Here is a 19,850-nt window from a genome sequence, read left to right on the forward strand (position 1 = left end):
TGACATTAGCCAAGCTAATTTATAGGCAGTGCAAATCCACGTTGTGCCGCATCGTACCTGGGCCAGGGTAGATTGAAATGATGACGTCGAAAAGTCTTGCGGCACCGTTGAAGGCTGAGCCTCATGCCCCTCCGCTCCCTCCTCCTCATTCATTCTCTCCACGAGCTCTGCATAGGTAATGTGGGGGTAGAGGGTTCATTGCATTAGGGACAGGGGAGGCAGGTGCAGGGATGGGAATGTCGGTAAAGAACCGCACATGGTACTCATGTGTAACGCTTTCTCATAAATGTCGACGCTGCTCCAGTGTGAGTACACCTGTGGTATAAAGTTGTGTTACCATTAGGGGACTTTTACCCCATTGAATATCGTACACTTTAACAAAGCCGTGCCCAGCATGGTCAGACACAAACCAGGGCAAAAAATATTAGTTGGAATATGCAAAGTCATTTTTGCCCTGACAGCTTGTCAGCTATACTCTTTGGTTCTTTCGGTAAAGTCACGTAGGTGAAAAAAAAATAGAAATAAATCACGACGTTTCGAATGCAACACAAGCACTCATCATCAGGTGTGACAACCACAGCAAGGAAACTGTTTTACTGAAGTGTGAGAGAAACCAGGGTTAGGGCAGTTAAATAAGTCAGAGAGGGGGAGGGTGGGGGTGAATGGGGCGAGGAGTGCGAGCGCGGCAAGCGCTGCAGAGACGCTGAGAGTAAAAAAGAGGCAACATGATTACTGCCAAGATGGAAGCTTGTCAGCTTCTGCGAGAGCTTCCCCGTGACCACACAGATCATGGTGGTTACTTGACCACATTTCAATTGAAGTGCTGTCGTCCCGACAGTTCTGTTCCTTCACCTGAAGAAGGCCACTTGTGTTGTGGCCAAAACGTCGTGATTTTTGTTGGTTTATTTTTTACCTACGTGACTTTACCCAATAGAACCAAAGAGTATGGATCCTTGCAGTCACGACAGCTTCAAATCCACATTTCACCACTCTGGTTAATGTGGGTTGGTGAAGACGTATAGTATGTATAGTACAACCAATTTTGATGGACTGCCCTTTGCTGCCCACCATGTAGCCCGACACCACACTTTTAGACCTGTTATGCACTATCCTGGCTCAAACCCTGCTGGGTTATCACGTTTTTTTTTTATCACCGTGCCTCGATTCTTCCTCTTAACCTGCATTTTGTATCCACGGGATAACATGTGCAGTTTTATATGGACGTGCCAACAGTGCCTCCCACATTTCTATTGCCTGGTTCTCCACTGGCCGTTTTCCATGTTGCGCTAGAACCAAAAACCGGGATACGCTAACCTCACGTGGTGTCTGAATATGGCTTGGGGCCAAGCAGGGCCAGGGGCGGGGATAATGACGCGTACATTGTGCGTGACATTCGGTGAGTGCACGGTAAGGACACCAGCGCACATCACACCAGTGGTTCTCAACCGTTGTTGGCTACCGGTGCCCCCCCTCGTTGTTGAATTTAGTTTAAACCGAGTAGCCCCCCCCACTCCCCCCTTGACCCAACGTGGTTCTGAGAAATCAACGTGTGAATAATGAACGTCAATATTTTAACCAATTGTCCACTTTGTGAGAGGTATATCCTAACCAGCTGCTAGTAACTGCAAGCGAATAAAAACAAATTAAACGGACGCTCTGCACGCGAGACGTCATTAGTTCCCTGGCTGCTCTTGTAAACCCGCATTGTGTACGATCAGTGAGTTTAGAAAGTGCTTTCATATCGTTCCAGGTTACCACGTGGATACAAATTGTATCGTAGTTACTTTACATTGTCCGATTCATACATGACTATTCACCAATGACTCATGTCCGATATGATTTCACATATTTATACATTATCTCACGTACACCCTGGGGCATTGCCACATAGCCCCCAGGGGTCCGCGTACCCCCGAGTAAAAAAAAAAAGAAAATTACTGCACTACACCACCCACATGCGTCTCGACGCGCTCGTCACACGTGACGTCCGTGGCACGGCTCGGGTTCCGCAGTAGAAACATAACTTGGTGCCTTGAGAGCCACACGGGGCTGGCTCGGCACTGCCCTGGCGCGGCTTGGTAGCGAGGTGGAAAATAATTCGCATCACGTGGAAATTTATAGCAGCCAAATAACTCTGAAAGCACGTTGATTCTAAATGTTAAAGGAACAACCGGAGGACCCAGGGAATAATCCACGCAGCCACGAGAAGACAGAGAGAGAGACACGCAAACTCCAAATATTACAGGCGTCACAATTTGGATCGAACTCACGGACTTCCTGCATACGAGGCGAGGGAGATAACATCTTGCGAGGGAGATAATATCTTGTCATGGAGATAACATCGTGTCAGGGAGATAACATCTTGTGAGGGAGATAATATCTTGTCAGGGAGATAACATCTTGCGCGGCAGATAACATCTTGCGAGGGAGATACCATATTGCGCGGGAGATAACATATGTACTCTTTGGTTCTATTCGGTAAAGTCACGTAGGGAAAAATAAATAAATAAAATGGACAACAATCACGACGTTTCGGCCACAAAACAAGTGGCCTTCATCAGGTGAAGGGACCAAAGAGTATGGATCCTTGCAGTCACGAAAGCTTCAAATCCACATTTCACCACTCTGGTTAATGTGGGTTGGTGAAGACGTATAGTATGTATAGTACAACCAATTTTGATGGACTGCCCTTTGCTGCCCACCATGTAGCCCGACACCACACTTTTAGACCTGTTATGCACTATCCTGGCTCAAACCCTGCTGAGCGTCCGATTAAAACACTGACGAGATCTCAATATTTAAAACTGGCCCAAAGCCCCGTCATAGCACGAACATTACACTTTACCTATCTCAACAAATGTGGACATCATGAATCTTTGGTCTAATCTCAGATCTTGTGAGTTATAACTCGGGAGCTCCTCATGCACAGCCAGCCAAGGATAACTCCCTGCTATAGTGACGTCACAGCAAAAGGGCGTGACGTCACCTAAATATGGGCGTGGTCAAAAGCGGCCCCATCCCCCGCTCTTCCCGACCTTGCTTCCCCCCTCGCCGAGGTTACCCACATGAACAATAATAATAAATCATAGATGTACATTATGAAAGAATCAATGATTTTTCACAAAACTGCTCCTGTACGGCCTTTTGCCAATCCCCTGCTGGAGAGCCTCTTGACGATCGCACGAATCGTGTTGGTTATTTGCACATACTTTACCATGCCGGTGAGTATGGGTTGGTAAAGGAAAAGGAGGAGCATTAACGTACAAACAAAAACCTATTTTACTAGAATGCCTTCTGCTTCCCATCATGTAGCCTGTAACACCTGGTATGCACTATCCAGGCTCCAACCTCCTTAACGTTAGATGGAGACATCTGGCACATCCCCAGCAGTTTTGTCCAGAGGCTCAACATTTAACACAAACACACATCTCTAACACTAACGTTAAACTTTACCTATCTCGACGAAGGTAGACATCGTGAATCTTTGATTTTTTCTCGAATTCAGAGTCAGAAGTCAGGAGCTCCTCGCGTGCACAGCCAGCCCACGATAAAGTCCGACCCAGAATGATGTCACCGTGACGTCGGTTCAATATAGGCGTGGCCAGAATGTGGGTGTGGCCAACGGCGGCGGCTTCCCCGCCCCCCGCTGCCCCTCCCCGCAGGTTTATCTCAACCCTCAGTGCGCATGCGCAGGCCGCGCGTCTCGGACATCGCCTTCAGCGGCCGTTGGCGACGCGGCGGTTGTGGCGGGAAAATTAATAAAAAAAACTTCTCCGAATAACCGCGACCTTTAACTACCCTCACGGATAATCCACACGGATCTCTGGACGGCAAGGCGAAGACGATCAATGGAATAATCTCCGGTGAGAGACGGAGAGAGATGGGCAGGCGTGAGGGCGAGCCAGGTTCAACTTTGTTGAACGCTGAGCGCAGAGTGAATGGGGTTTGCTTCACTCAGCACGCGGCTTGGACACTTCGGTGTGCAAAGTGTTGTCTGGTTGTGCCGTGTAAAGGAGGAGGACATTCAGTAAATGTCGTTGGTTTGTTAATGGGAGTGTGTGGCGCGGTAATGGACTGGGTACGACTTACAACACAAGTTCTGCTCACATTGCACGCTAAGGGTTAGCACGGCGATTACTACGCGTGCATTTATTAGTTATTGTTCATGTTAAAAGTAGTATTGATTGTTAAGACAATAATGTTTAGTATTTGTAGGAGAATCATTTCAATATTGTACAGTATAGCATTGTCCTGCTGTGTGGCTCTCACGTGGCGAGCATCAGTGCAGCAATATTCAGTACGTGGTTGTAATGCAATTCTATAGCCCCCTGCCACCAGTGCAGCAATATTCAGTACGTGGTTGTAATGCACTTCTATAGCCCCCTGCCATCAATGCAGCAATATTCAGTACGTGGTTGTAATGTACTTCTATAGCCCCCTGCCACCAGTGCAGCAATATTCAGCACGTGGTTGTAATGTACTTCTATAGCCCCCTGCCATCAGTGCAGCAATATTCAGTACGTGGTTGTAATGTACTTCTATAGCCCCCTGCCACAAGTGCAGCAATTTTCAGTACGTGGTTGTAATGTACTTCTATAGCCCCCTGCCATCAGTGCAGCAATATTCAGTACGTGGTTGTAATGCACTTCTATAGCCCCCTGCCACCAGTTCAGCAATATTCAGTACGTGGTTGTAATGAACTTCTATAGCCCCCTGCCACCAGTGCAGCAATATTCAGTACGTGGTTGTAATGTACTTCTATAGCCCCCTGCCATCCATGCAGCAATATTCAGTACGTGGTTGTAATGAACTTCTATAGCCCCCTGCCACCAATGCAGCTATGTTCAGTACGTGGTTGCAATGCACTTCTATAGCCCCCTGCCATCAGTGCAGCAATATTCAGTACATGGTTGTAATGCACTTCTATAGCCCCCTGCCATCACCAAACTCACACTGACCAGCGTGGTGAAGTATGGTAAATAACCCCTCCCCCTGGGAGCTGCATAGCATGGGACAGCTGTCAGCCAGCAATGGATTTAAAAAGGAGCTGTACTCCGCACACATTCTTATTCAGGGTAGGGTAAGGAACTTGGAGGTTCGGTACGCATAATGTGCTCGGAAAGTATTGTATTCTGTATGTGTGTTGAACCTCTTTCGCATCGTACAAAGCCAACCGTGCTCTTCGGAGGTGCGATAATATATAAATATAAGTAGTCATACTACTGTAATACCACTTAATATTTAGCATTCATTGTATTAGTAGTACGGTAATTTTTTTATATGCAGGTGTGCATGCCAAACGTTAACCAATGTTAAATGTTAAGCCTTCTCTTTTGAATACAGTGTGTTTTAAACATGGAGTTGTCTCCAGCTAATTCTTAAATGTATATCATTCATAATGTAGTAGTAGGCAGGTAGTGCATTTATGACACTTCAATTGTACATAGAGCTTGCAGGTGTGATGAAGGAAACCATGGGAAAGGCTGGAATTTTTGTTGAAAAAAGGACAACAGCCACAGTAGCTTAAGAGACCTAACGCGAAGTGGTCGACACTGGCCCATGCGATCGCGTTGCGACAGCGGACCCACTTTCCGCACACAGCAGCTCCTCATGGTGCCCCCCATACCAGGACCAGTGGTGACCTTGTAGCCACAGCCATTCCTCTCCCTGGCCCCATCCGGTCCAGGCATCCCAAATCGTACAAAATGTACTGCAACGGTGGTGAGACAAACAGCCCTTCGGGCGACAGCACGGTGACGGACACAAGCCCTCGCGGCAGCCTGGGCAGCACGCTGCTCCGGACCGGAAGCGGGGGCTAGCGCAGCCCTGTGGTGTGCGGAGAGCAGTGCTGCTCGTAGGCGAGCGGTGCGCTGGACGCCTACATCGAGGACTTTGAGCAGAGCGGAATCTGTGCGTCACCGCCACCCAGGATACGTGCAGAGCACAGCGCTGCGCAGCATGGCGGAGCGGAGACGCGCGGAGGAGAGGAGGATGCACAGTGTGGATGAAGGTGGGTTGCGCCTCTCGCCACGCGAGGAATCGCTCCGTGGTGCTTGCACTCGAGTGGCTATCGAGTGTGCACGCGGTGCAATGGTATTGAAGCTATAGTAATAGGTTTTTACCCTTTTATCTGGCACAAAAACTGACACCTTTATACAAGGGATCATGTTTGCAATAACCACAACACAAGTAGTCAAAATGCAAACAAAAAAGACAACTCTGATAATATGCACTGTCCTTGAATTTGATTGGTCCATACCCGAGATGGCTTTTCTGAGATCCCAGTCTCCACTGGTGTTGGACCAGAAGACGCAAAAAGGCGTCTTCTTATTCTTAGCGTCTTCTTGTTTGCATTTTGACTACTTGCGTTGTGGTTATCGCAAACATGATCCCTTGTATAAAGGTGTCAGTTTTTGTGCCAGATAAAAGGGTAAAAACCTATTACTATATCTTGTTACTGGCAAAGGAGGTCTCATAAGGTATCGAAGCTAGTTGACTGGAGGGGGGATAATTGGAGAGGAGAACCCCATTTATTTGCTTGTACTGGGTGCTTGTCAATTATGCTATGCTATCATGAATGTAATGTAATTCCCCTAGAAAAAAACCCTTAATAAGGTCTAAAGATACATTTTCGTGAGAGTCCCACACTGGGATGCTTGGCAAATTCCATTAATGAGTTCATTTTATGTCAGAGAAAACTATCCACAGTAAGCACACGCATATGAGAGGATAGCATAGGTCTGAACAGATAGGTCGGAGCATGCATTTCTTTCTCCTGTCATCTTCCAGCAACTTCACTGATTATCGAGTTTGTAAAGTTTGTGAAATCTAAGTGATCCTCCAACCTTTGTGTCAAAATTTGCAGATCCTAGACTGGACACATCTGAAGTTTAAACAATAACAGCTCATGCACTGATTTATCCCATATTCTCACAAACTCCACAAACGGATAACATCATTAGTTACTGATGGTGCAAAGTAAGGCAACATTGCAGGATTGCCGTTCAGGGGTCAAGGAATCTAGGGGAGAGCAAATTCATTGTGTACCAGTAAAATGTCTGTGGGTCTTACATTGCAGGTGGCATGCTGCCTGTGGAGGACCTCATCTCGGGCACGTGCAGCCTCACTGCTGCGCTGCAGCGGTCATGGCTTATAGCCCGACGGTCAGTCTAACCACGGACCAGTTCCTAGAGGCGCCAGTTGACGGTTCCTCCAAGTCCTTGTTCCGCTCGCCTGGCGCCCACCGAGACCTCGCAGTGTCGCACAGAGGCAAGCGGTCATCTCTCGGGGTCACCGCGCACAGCCTCGGCGCATCATTGGTGAGGGGCAATAAGCCAACTGAACGGTTGAGCTCAACAGCGAGAAGCAACAAGGCCCTGATGCCATTAAATGAGTCGGCAAAGCCCAAAAATTATTTCTTTTCTAACCAGAAGAATGTTTTGTTGTACTTACGGAGCAGTGAAGCAACTAGGCGTGAGCACTTGCCGAACGGCGGCTGTGCGACAAGTACCTATCCCAGGTGGTTGACAAGCCAAAAGGATGAGCTGGATGTGTCGGGGATCACGAGCATTCCTGAGCTCAGGTACCCGGCCTGGCTGCGTGACTGCGATGTGGACTCCCAGACCAGCAGCCACGAGACGGATACCAGCACGAAGAGAGCAGGTGCCGCTCAGAGCCCGCAAAGCAGACCAAAGTACCCAGAGTGGCTCAAAGATTTGGACATCTCCGGCCTTACGAATGTAGCCAACGAGGAGCCTGTGTCAGAGGACCTTAGATCCCTAGGTGTGTGTGTGTGTATATATATAGTCTGTATATAGCAGATGACATTTCATATGTTTTCAGGTACATATTCAGTCTTTTCTCACAGAGACGACTGAGCGGCCACCCATGTGGTTGTGACGTGCGATGCGTGATTCTTGATGCACAGCCTCATTGGAGGAGCTGCTGAGCAGGGCGCGCATGGAGTTGGAATCCCCCGGCTTGGAGGCCCCCTCCCCGGGCAGCTTCAACACGGACGTCTTCCTAGGGGCTGATCGTCCCTGGGAAAACCCCTCCACGCCATTGTGAATTTATCTTTATATTCACACTCACGCACAGCATAGAGGCTGCACCGCCTCTAAGTATGATGTCAGATTATGAATGTTATAAGCTAAGCAGGTAAGCCTGGTTATTACTTGGATGGGAGACTATTTGGTAATAGCATATATTATAGATTTTGGCTGCTAGGTAACCAGGAGTTAGTAATACAGCAATGGAATCTTGAATCTATATCCGGAGTTTTGCATTTTACTCCCTCTGTTTTCACCGGGTTCTCCGATTTCCTCTCACATACCACTCGCTGATGAAATTTGCAAAATATCACTGCCAAACCCGCCTGAGACTTGGTGAGATTTTTCTGGCTTCCACCATGATAATAAGTCAACCAAGTAATTTTCTCTCAATCGTGTCTCTTCTCAGGGCCGTGTACCACCTGTCGCGTCTGAAAGAGCTGGTTGACACCATCAAGGAGAACAAGGATGGCTGCATTTTAAGGCGGTGGTCGAGGTTTGTACTCAGAAGGATACGTTCGCTTGGTCCTGCTAATTCATGGTTGTTAAACATCAATGGTACTTCAGGTGCTGTGGTGTGAATCGCAATTACTTGTGAACTTGTGGGGCCCATGGGGCACAGTAATTGCCCTGTTAATGGAAGTGCCACAACAAAGTATTGGAAAAATGTGATGAAGTTCGTTCAGGGTTGGAGTTAGTGAATGGTTGCAGCAGTATTTTGCACAGCAAATCCATGCAGACTCAAATGTCACTTAAAAGAGAACGGATATGTGAAAAATATTGTGAGCACAACTAAACTTATTTTGGTTTTAGCCATTTTGGAAGGTGACTACTTTATTGGGAACATACATGCTAGTATTTGTGTAGTTATAAACATTTGGGAAATCACTGTAAAAGTACATTTGCTTATTTAGATTGCACTATACCTGTATTGTAAAATTTCAGAACCTTTTATGTAACTTGTAATCAATAAACCAAAGTTGCATATTGTATGCAACCCATGACTTGGATTGTTTTTATCATGTCTTGTTTAGCATGGTTGGTTATGTACAGTGTGAAAGAAATTCAACATACATTAAATATTTTCTGATATTTGAATGTTTATATTGTACATGTATATTTATTTTACAATAAATCTGAGACAAAGGCTTATACACATGGAATTGAAAATATTCAGCTATGATTTGTATTTCTCAAGTATTTTAAGAAAAGTCAGCGAGTCTCGTGACATGTCTTCACATTTGGGGGTGATGATTGTGATGGATATACAAGCATTAACCTGCTTACATTCCTAGAGTATGTAAGGTGAATTTGGGCATTCTGGGTGATTGGGTTTTAGGCCAAACACAGGCAGATGGTTGGGGATAGATGTTTTCAAGCATCTATTAATTATTCATCGGCATGTACTATCTTACTATGATGTAAAGTTCAAAGACATGGTTCATGAAGGGAATGGAATAAAAACTCAACTGTGCACAAGTATGGAGGAATTAATACTTGGAATTCAATGCAAAGATCTGGCCATATGGCGTTTACTGGGCACCAGGGTTGCCAAACAACACATGAAAGATGTGTATCAGGCACAGCCTCTGCATTATGAAAAAAATATCACTTCCTGAAGAAGTGCATTTTGCTTCTCCTGTCTTAGGTCACCAAAATAAATTAGAGCAAATGTGACTCGACTGACAGGCAGCATTTATACTTGTGAAGTGTTCTCCTTCCGACGTGTGGTGTGTGTCGCACACACTGTCGAAGACGAGGTAGTTGCAGGAGACATCGTCTCTTTATTATCTTGTTCACACCAACTCCGGCCTCACTCGACCACGTTGCCATAGAGCCCGGCCTAGACACGACCCTGTCCGTGTTGCACCGACGGCGTCGACCGAGAAGGCCAGCTACTGTCTGGCCACGCAATGATTGGGCGAATGCGGTGGCAACGACAGCGACGACGAGACGAGTCCACTCCCAGAACCGGCAGCCCGGAGCTCTCGCTCTCCGCTGCTTATATTATATTCTATATTCTACTCGGCGCGGCTTGGCTCTGCCCTATCCACGCCTCCCTTCTCGAACCGACCAGAGGGTTCCAGAGGCTTCCCTATGAGGTCTTCCATGACCCTTGCCCCAATTCCTCTGCCCGGCCGGCATACCCGTATATATGCTCAACGGCGTGTGCAAACTTTCCACTGCAGTTGCCGCTGCTGGACAGCAGTCAGCGCTGTGTCACTACACTTGTATGAACACAAGAATTACATAATCACATCTACACTTATATGTAATGGGCTGAGATAGGCGCACACAACTTCTTGGGAGGCAACACTATTTATTAACACCAACACATTACACTTAACATAAATTTCGATTTAAAGCTTTCGTGACTGCGGGCTAACACCAATCCCGAATATCCGCCCTCACAGCCCTTTAAATAATCTCCAATACAGCCCCCCCAATCGGCTATGCGTGTATGAGTGACGTCCCTGCCCTCTAACCCCCGACCCCCCCGTCCCGCGCGTGCGATTGGTGTGTCGCTCTAAAACTGACTCCAAATCCCCGCCCCGCAGCCCTTTAAACAATCTCCATTGCCCGGCATCGGCGGCAACGCATGTGCGAAGGACGTCATTGCCCTCTGACCCCTGACCCCCCGTTCAGTTCGTGTGAGTGGTGCGCGGGGTTGTGTGAGCGGAGACGTCGCGTTTGAGTGGCTGAGAAGCGACGGATTGATTCCAGGCAGCCACGTGCCAGCCCCGAGCTATGCCCCACAAACAGGACCCGCGGACCCCAGGGGCTGCGGCGCGAGGAGAGGAGCCGGAGAGCGGCAGCCCTCTCACCGCGAGCGAGGAGTCGAGTAGCGGCTGCTCTCACTCGAGCGAGGAGTCCGGAGCCCGCAGCCCTCCCGAGATCAGCCCTCCCCCGGGGGGGGGGGGAGCCGGGGGCCCACGTCCCCCACAACTGACAACCTGTGTACCAACTGGCCGAGCGAGAGTTTGTGTGTATTTGAGCGCAATCGTGCCAGTGTTTAGCTGTACCAGGGAGTTTGGTGAAGCAGAGTGTTTCGGTGTAGCAGGGTGTCCGGATTGTGCCGGCACACTACCCTTCTATCCATAATGTCGTAGGGTGAGCTCCATTAAACGTTAACTCGGACCCCAACCTGTCAAAGCGCCTAATCTCGGAACGTGGTTCTCCACCTCTTACCTCACCCATGCTACGTACCTTTGAGACGTCCTGCTTTTACAAATGTTGATGAACTGGAGGGCAAAGGTCTGGAGGACCCCACATGGAGTCTGGTTTCTCACACCCGAGCCTCCTGTGACATTTCTGGAGGCTTCTCTGGAATCTTTGTCCCATTTATTGAGTGCAGATTTGGCTTACTTCTAGCTTCATCCCAAGACGTCATCCAGTTTGGAAATACCCGAAGGTTGTGGGAGTCGCCCCGTGCTTCAGTTTCTTTCCAACCCTCGCAATGGCCGGTTGCTCACCAGCCAGAAGTCTTTTGCTGCTTACACCACGACCGAGGTGTTGAGAGCAGCCATCTCGTGGCTGGTCGGCAATGGAGATGGTATTGTCGATTTGGGGAGCGTGAGTCTGTGGCGTTGGTGGTGCAGCTGTCACGGAGGCGACACGAGTTTAGGAAATTCAGTTTTGTGGGTTTCCTGTAGCGAGCACTGAAAGATCCTCCCTTCCTCTTTCTCCACCCTTGTCTCTACTGTCTCCATGTCCCCGTTCAACTCTTTCTACACCGCTTTCCTTGAATGTGCAGCTGCCTTTACGGCCTCCCCTCTCCCCTTCTCTCCACCTCCAACCCATCTCCGTCGTAATCTCCTCCCCTTTGTTCAGGCTCTTCCCTCTCTTCCTCAGTCTATGGATGGGGTTATTGTTTATCGGGCTCTTATACAAAAAATTGAGCTTATTTTAGCCTTTGAATAGGATTTTCTGTTTTCTTTCGGTAGCATGTTGCGTATATAGGGAAGATCGAGCCACGCCACCGGTTCCCATTATCAAAATCTTTGTCAACTTGTCTCCCTCGGTAGGAATGCCTTTCCTTCTCCAGCAAGCAATTGTCTTCTCTCTCTCCTCCGGTATTTCTTCCGATGCGCTTTCTTAATCTCGCTTGCTGTGTGTATCGGCTCTATCATTCAACAAGGGCAAATTAAAAAATTTGCTTTTTTTTCCTCCACTGCTTTACCACTATACCTCCTGAGTGGGTACTCGGAGTTTCATCTAATGTACTATTTGATGAGTCGCTTCCACACAGCAGAAAGGCGGTAGCTATCCGAACTGTAAATTTTTCTTCCAATTTCGATAGATTCTCGAATTATTCTTGGGCAGTAGTAGCTAGTTTTGCACAGAATTTCAACATTAAAATCAACTGAGTGTCCTTGTTGGCACGTGTGTTCTGCTACTGCTGAACATGGGTGCCAACAAATAATACATTATTTAAATGCATGCCTATAAAGGGCAGCATACTTCAATAGGGATTACCATTGGTACGGCTATTTTAATACACAATAGACAGGAAGGACAAGATCAAAGGGCTCTCATAATGCACATGCATAATGTACGTTGACTCGGTAATCTCCCCCCCCCCCCCCCACTTTGCGCGAGAGTGCCACAAATCTGGCTGTCGCCTGATGAAGCTAGTTGTAATTACTGGCAAAACGTCGTACTCCGATTGTAAATGTTGTGGCTTGGCTCTCCAAAGTACCAGTGACGAATTGGCTTGTTCTGTTTCCGTGACAACCCTTACTAGTTGGCTGTGTCGAGTGGTGGCGGGTTTTAACGACACGTTTATATATGTATGCGATCTAATCCAAAAAACACCTCTATGGATGATATTGGGCGCGAAAGCCTACATGTTAAACCAAAATTTAAAATATATACAAAATAACAATAATTTCTAGTTTTCCTCATTCACATCGTGATTCGTATGAACAGACATGAGATGATTGAGACATGTTAAATCATAAACGTATTTATTAATATTGAGGCGATGGCGGTGAGCTGGGGGCATCGGTGAGGAGGGTGTTACGGAGACGGCCCAGCTCTGCCTGCTGCAGAATCGTCTGTACGACGAAGCGCTCGCGGCGCCTGCAGGCGAGCACATGGGATGGCGTGTCCGGGATGATGTATGCAATGCAGGCCTTCGTGGGTAACACCACGTGCTGCACACGTCCACACACAGGTAAAGAATTTTCAGTTTCAGGATTTGCATGTAAAGGGTGCTTACTAAATATAATATGGCAGCATCTCAAAGTGCTTTACATCTCAGGTCAACTATTCCGGTGACCTGAAGCCTAGGGATATTATATTGTTACGTCGTTTTTCCCAATTAAATTAAGTCATTTGAGTAATTTTTGAACATTTGGCAAATTATACCGAGGCACTTTTTTTGAATTACTTAATGGGTTTTTTTACGCTCACTATGCAGCAGGCAACATTTATGATGTGCAGTTAATGCACCCACCGTATTCACCTGGGCAGCCGCAAATTACCGCAAGAATCAGCAAACACTTACACTCGGCCATGTCACCACAACAAAGATTCCCTGTGTAGCCTTTCACAGACTGAGACAAGTGCATCTATGAAGGGTGGCACAGTGCCTGTGGGGGTGGTGTGCACCTTTATCTCGCCAGTGATGATTTTCACACACTTCATCAAGTACTCATTTTAAGAGGATAAACTTAAGGGAAGCTCAATACTGGTTCTAATATTTTCCACTGTTGTTGGCTGTGGCCAGAAATAGTACTCCGGTCACACAGGATTGGTAGCGCAGTTCACAAACAACTACGCAGCCGCTCCCCTTCCCACACGCACACATGCTTACGTGTGACAAATTGCATCAACAACATGAATCGTCTGCTGCATGATGAAAGTGAGTATTGTATTACCACTATTATTGGTGATCTCAGAAATACTGTGCAATTGTGAGGTGTAATAGCATTACTGGCATTATCTGTAATGACCCATTGACAATGATCACGGTTTGCTCTGCTGACCTTAACAACTGCTCACAGATGAGTCTATACGATGGTGCAGTAGTGTAAGGCTTTGCACACTAGACTTGCAATCCAGAGGTCACGGGTGTGAATTGATCTTTGGTCGTGGGAGTGTAAACAACGGTGAAAGTTTTTTTTTACATTCCACTGCCTCTATCCACCAAGCAGTGTAAATGGAATACATCCAGTCAATTGGTCGGCTGAGTTTGGTGCTGTTCAGTGCGGGAACTCCCAGCTCTTCCCAAGACGTCTGACCAGTGTGGAAGAGCAGTTCAAATACATCTTAAGGGTCTCTCTTGAGCTCCCTATAGCAGGAGCCCTTTTGCCATCAGTGACATGAGCAAGTAATTGGAGGGCTGTACCTTTATCTTTCAATGGGTTTATGAATGTGTGTGTGTGTGCATGTTGATGTGTACCTGCATGGCAATGACGAAGGCCAGCTTTGCCGTCAGTACTTGCCAGTACTGCTTGGTGACGGAGTAGGCTTGGGGATGATCTGGCGGGTAGCGATGACCTGGATACCTACACACGTACAACCACAAGCACGCATGGACTATATTGAGCAAAGTGCCTCGAAAGTAGAGTTGGCGCTAAATTGAACAAGTATGGTTGTGTACAAACGGTATATGCGTTCACAGCCCTTAAAAAAATCCGCTTCTGAAAGAGGGCCTTCCCGCAACGTGCAGCTTGTGGGGGCTCTATTGACCATGGTTCACGCTGGTCCGTACCAGGTTGGTGAAGGTAGGGAGTACAGATAATGGGAACTACCCACTGCTGACAACCTTGCTCCAAAGTCGCCTACTGCACCTGCATTGTGCATGGTGTTCATCAATCTAAGCACGAACAAGGCTCAAGCCTGCTTGACTTCCGGAATCTAAGATTAGCTGTATTCGTGGTGATTTGGTCATAGTCAAGTAAGGTTATATTAAATATCGATCAATATGGTTATATTGATTATAGTTGTGTATGCCAGCAATTCAAAAACGTTACAGAAAAGGGTTGGTAGATCGCATCAATTTCAAAACTAACTGTGCTGTGAGGTGACCAGAAGATGGCTGTAGAGCAAGTGGTTTCATGTCTTTGTGGACCTTTAAGCTTCATTTCATTATCATGGGTTCTCCAGGACCTCTTATTGCATCCCACATGCATAAAACCACCTTAAACTGGAATCCCACTGCACGGTCTTCCTGAAAAGGGATCTTGAGACTCAATTAAGCAGTCGTGGATCGATAGATAAATAAATAACATTACTCTTTAGCAAGGTAACAATGAGCTATAATTTATATCAATCTATTATTATATTTCTCTAAGTGGGACTTTGGTTGTGAAGCCATCCCAACCGTACCCACTGCTCCCCCCCTCCAATTCCCCCCCCCCACCCCCTTTACTGTCCCTGCCCACCACGCACACTCCTCCCCCAACCCTACCACAACCCCTTACTACCCAACTAAGCCAAACCCTGTGTCCAGGGTAAGGGGCAGGGCCTAAACAGAGGTGGGGCCTAGGGGAAGTGTGGGTCTTAAAAGGAAAGTCACGGAGTGAAAAGAGGAAGAGAACGAGACTAATCAGGAAGGGGCGGAGCTAGGAGGACGCCACACCCATAAGGATGTCGCATCTACCTGGACAACACACCCAGAGATCAGTGCATCACATTCGCAGGGACGGCACCCCCGATAGCTGGGCATGACACTGAATGGCACAAACCTGCAGGTTGTGTGGAATGCCGGATCAAACCAGGATGGCAGGATGTTGGGATGATTTTGCTCCTTGAAGTCGCTGATCTTGAAAATTGAAAGGCTGTCCTCCGTGTACCCATGCATTGTAGGCGAACCTGTGCCATACTCTGCTGAGTATCCATAATAATACACCAGGCGTGGGATGATGTCCGTTGTGAACGCCAAGATGCATGACTGTGGAATTAGCATACGGAGGCACAGCGATAGCGGTCACTTAGCATGCAATGATTTGACCAAGGCTTCTGAACATCTTACCTTGGCAATTACATTAATTTTCACAAATACAATTTGGGGGGTTGCTGCCAGAGTGAAATGGTTACCATATAAGGACTTGCAATCTGGCAGTCGTCAGTTCAGTCTCCTGACACAACAGTTGAAGCAAAGGATCATTTTCTTAAATCTCCCCCACCTCTGTCCAATTAGCAATATAAATGGGTTAATCACTGCTTTAGCGCAGGTAATTCCACATCTTACAACATGTCTGGTCATCATGGAAGAGTAGGCCAAATACCGTGTAGAGGGGTTCTCTAGAGCTACCTTTAGTTGAGGCCCTTCTGCCAGCAGTGACATGAGCAAGCAATTGCAAGGCTTTACCTTTTGCGATTTTGGGAGAGAGTGGATAGGAGCAGTGGTGCAGTGATTCGTGCACTGCACTTTGAATTCAGCACACATGCAATTGACTTCCAGCTACGACTAACATCAGTGACGAGTGATACCCGAACCACTCCTGGTCCCCCACTACACCTCTTCTCAAACCTGCCAGGACCAGAATGGTGAAGTATGGTAAAAAGAACCCACACGGCTAACATGACATGTTATGTCACTCATAAGATGGGATATTGAGCGAGAAAGCGAGCGGACAATCTGGCAACTTACATTGGTGATTACAGAGAGGGTGGCAACGATACTCAGAATGTCGGCCCAGGCTCCAATTCCTCTTGCTCGCGAAACCACAGGCCTCCTCATCTTTGTTACGAGCTTCCACGCGTCGACCCGCACTTCGATGATGTTGTTGAGCAGTGCGAGCAATGGCGCAAGTGGAAATGATGCCACGAAGAGAGTGACAAACCCGAATTGGATAACTGGGGTATATTTTGAGAATGGGTAGGGGGGCAAGGATAGGATAATGAGTGAAACAGGATATAGACATACACTCTTAATGCTGTTATGTTATGATTACTTTAAGCAAACAAAACATGTTTTCAATGCATTGAATGTGTTTTAGTCAAAGGAGACCCCAAAATATGGTCACATTTTCGTGTCATTTGTTCACAAAATTATCGTGTCCATTACATTGGCCTCTGAGATGCGACCAGCCACTACCATCTTTAATGCTCAGCTCTGGTTCACCTGGGTTTCTTTTGCACCATTTTCCAGCACTAGGTGGCTATAATAACTAGATCACATCCTGTATTGAGGACTCCATTAACCGTACCACACATTTTTAGGCATATGCACTGTGGCTGAAATGCCAACAAATCACAGCAGTTAACCACAGTGGACATGATGCACAAGAGTTTTAAATAAATAGTAAGGGGGAAAAACGTCAATCCAAGCTGACCAATGTAGCTGCATTGGTTAGCAGACAAGAGGAGCAAATATGTGCTCCTATTGTTTCTAAAACTTAACTCCGTACTTATGCACATACGCGCATGCTCAAAGACAATTGTGTTACAGTATATCCATAGATTGGTGCCTATGGCCAAATCACCCAGTATGCGTCAGATTTAATCAGATCCCAGAAGTTAAGGAGAGCTGAGCCTGAAAATTGGTTGGATGGGTGACCATGCAATAGTTATTGTGGGGTTGTGAGCAGCAGAGGACAGTGCAGAAAATTACATTGTTGTATTGTACATCTAAGCTCTTACATCTGTGCTCCCTGCCTTCAACAACCCGAAGTGTGGGTAATTTCCCTCCCACAACAATGTCCGACTGATACACAGGGGCCGTACACACGTGCCTATATAATCAAATGATACCCAATTGTGTGTTTTTTTTATAATAAAGTAAAACGCGTTAACTCCGTAGTGTGATCCTCTGAGCTCATTGTACCCATCTCGAGGTATTCATCAAAGAGTCCAAGTGGGCTCTGGGGCTGTAGGTCCAAGTGTTTGCTGGAAGAAGTGTTTGGAAACTGGATAAGACAATCAATGAGAAGCCAGTTGAATCGTGGTTCGGTGACAGAAAACCCAGAGTTTCACGGTTTAACCCAACATCCGAGCAGCACCACATCAGATCTCTAGACTCCTCAGCGCAGGCATACAGATATGGTCAACATATGCGTACATTAACTAATTTGTGAAATTATGAATTACATCCAAATGAAATGTAGTGTGTGCATTACTAGGACGTACCTAAAGGTGCCAGGTTGGATTCATCCACCTTGGGGATGCTCTGCTCCACGCAGCCTCCTGCTTCCGTGCAGTCCATCCTCTTGATGTCCGAATTCTGGCTGTTGCTACTGCTGCAATTGGTGACACTGGTGGTGGTCTTCTTTCTTTTAATGGACTTAGGTCTACTTCGCTTTTCCTTCTTCTTCTGCTGCAAGGTCATCAACACTTTCATGCTCGTAAAAGGATCGAGAGCAGCGTATGGTTTATTCTCACTGACTGGTGAAGCAGTTTGTTGATGTGGAACTAGGCCAAAGCATTCAAGAAATTTGGATTTCATGTCATTTATCTTAACGCCGCTATCTTTTGTCGAAGTGTAATCATGTTCAGGCTTCGGTCTGTACAAGAACTGTGCGTGAAGACTTTCATGAGTTTTCAGGATTTCAATAGGACTTAAAAATCCGCAGACTGAGCACATCTCATAGGGCGATGGTGGATTCAACACCGCATTGGCAAAACTGCCGTTATTCACCAAACCTGGTGCACCCTTTATCATATAATCCTTTTCATGGGTCTTCATGTGCCTTTTTAATTTTCCTGGCTGATTAAACCTTTGTCCACATATGCCGCACCATTGCTCACGGGTCTCCTTATGCGTTCTTACGTGGGCTTCTAGGCACCATGCCAGTTGGATTTTTTTCCCACAGACGTCACAAGAGATACGTTTTTTCGCTCGTGTAACTCTACCGGATTGAGGTGGGGTTGAGACGGGTGCTGGTGAAGTGCCATCGATGGTAAAGGCAATTCTCCCAGCACCACCATGACTCGCAGCGGAGTTGCTCTCGCACATCTGAAACAAAAGACAAAGGTCACGCGCATGACACCCGTGTCACGAGTGTACTCGCACAGGCATACTTAAGGTGACATAAGATTCATATATACTACAACTCATTATACCAGAACTCCACAATATTGCAGTTCCTATCATGTACGATTTTACCCTCTTATCCACCCAAGTAATATTTTGTTTCTAAACAACAATGACTAACTACCTCCATTTTCCTAATGTTACCCACCAAATAGGTCTTTCTGTATATACACACCAACAATATAATGATTGCACCACACGTTCACTCCACTATTCACAACACTCTGACTCACAATCTCCATGTAAGATTGTAATATCATTTCTGTATGAGGGCCCGTCAAGAAGTTTTGGGAATGGACACTTTTTTACAAACAACTACGTAAAATAGTCTTCATTAAAAGTACAGGATAGTACTACTAATGGCACTTATAAGGGAACGTCATTATCTCTCATGCTAATTATTACAATGTTAACTAGTTACCCAGGAAAGCTTCATTGCGTCTAAGTACTGCATTTTCAGAAAGGTCCCATTGCATTGAGATGTTTGCGTGAGTGGAACCCAGAGAGACCCCACCTTGCATATTGCGAAATAACACAACTCCACACAGATGGATTCAACCCACAAGCTCAAAGCATTCCCTGTTCAACAAAGTACTCAGTGTAATGTTTAATATAATTTATTTGGTAATATACAGTATCGTAATTGTATAGTGAATCTACAGCAGTGAGGTATACAGTAGGGTTGGTAAAATAATACATAGTGTAATATTACAAGTCTAATATTATTATAATCTAACGTATAGGGTAGTGTATAGTAACGCAGTGTATAATTCAATGTTGTGGTCTGTCTATGGCAGTTTATAATAAAAAATATTATT

Source organism: Petromyzon marinus, chromosome 11 (genome assembly GCF_048934315.1).
Source record: "Petromyzon marinus isolate PM22_M1 ecotype Great Lakes invasive population chromosome 11, UKy_Petmar_22M1.pri1.0, whole genome shotgun sequence".
In the NCBI taxonomy this organism is placed as follows: Eukaryota; Metazoa; Chordata; class Hyperoartia; order Petromyzontiformes; family Petromyzontidae; genus Petromyzon; species Petromyzon marinus.